Source organism: Trachymyrmex septentrionalis, unplaced genomic scaffold (genome assembly GCF_001594115.1).
Source record: "Trachymyrmex septentrionalis isolate Tsep2-gDNA-1 unplaced genomic scaffold, Tsep1.0 scaffold6, whole genome shotgun sequence".
Lineage (NCBI taxonomy): Eukaryota > Metazoa > Arthropoda > Insecta > Hymenoptera > Formicidae > Trachymyrmex > Trachymyrmex septentrionalis.
Genome location: NW_017305778.1, coordinates 2892736 through 2893850, shown reverse-complemented (window position 1 = coordinate 2893850; position 1115 = coordinate 2892736). Strand labels below are relative to the sequence as shown.

The 1115-nt window shown below is 31.8% G+C and overlaps 1 protein-coding gene across 1 annotated transcript in view; it reads left to right on the top strand.

Moving 5' to 3' along the window:
• LOC108752351 (probable sodium/potassium/calcium exchanger CG1090) overlaps window positions 1–1115 on the top strand; it is a 14030-nt gene that overhangs the window by 885 nt on the left and 12030 nt on the right. The gene's annotated exons all lie outside the window — the stretch shown is intronic.

Sequence of the window (1115 nt, the reverse complement as noted above, 5' to 3'; positions counted from 1 at the left end):
ATATTATATATATATATATTAAACTCGCGCGAATAATAAGACTATAATGAAATGTTATATTTTAATGCGCTTATAAAACAGAAAGAAAATTTTAAATATAGAGCGATTCTCCGAGTAAAATTTATGAGAAAGATTCCGAGAAATTGCTGATTCAATAATACTTTTTTTAGCATACCAAAAAAATGAAAGGGCAGCCTCGTGTCACAATAAACGTTTAGAGTTTTTCGTATTGAGATGAGCTCATATTTGACAATCGTGAAAATTTCCGTAAGTTAAACGTAATGGCTGTATAGCGTTCAAACCTCACGCAAATAGAGTGTTCAAACATCTAGTAAAGATTGATAACGCAACTTCCATGCGAAAAAGTAGCCGCAAAGCGAGGTGTTCCAGTATTTAGTCAACATCGTATTCCTCGATCAGGATATTTATGGAACAAGTCAGAATGGATCGGAATTATTCTATTTTCCCTAAAAACACGCAATAAAAATTTAGGGAATAATGGAATAATTCTGATCGGAATCCATTCCGAATAATTATATAATACGTATTCCATAATACGCAATTTCAAAGGATCGATTGTGTATCTTGAAATGAGATTAAAACTACAAAAATGAGCAAATTCATTAGAATATTTATAATTTCATTAGTCAACTTCTAGTGAATTTGCTCTTTTGTAATTTTTATCTCATTCGAACATAATCGATCCCGTGGGCTGCGTTCGAAAACACTACTCGTGTACCTTTGAGTATCATTTTATTCTTGTTTTTCATCGAATGTTAAAACAAGAATAAAATGATACTCAGAGGTATTCGAATAGTGTTTTTGAACGCAGTTCTGGAAACGAGATGAAAAAAAATACAAAAGTGAGCAAAATTCATTTGACCAATACAATTGTAAATATTCTAATAAATTCGCTCTTTTGTAATCTTCACCTAGTTTGAAGATAAATAATCGATTCCCTGTATATTGCGTCCAATTTGTAAAAGGATACGTGAATACGTCACTAATTAACGCATTTTCGTTCTTGAATCTCGATAAATATATCGATTCCACAAATCATATACCTGCGGTATCTTTATTGCGGTATAGGTAGCGTCGCACTCTTTCATCTCGAT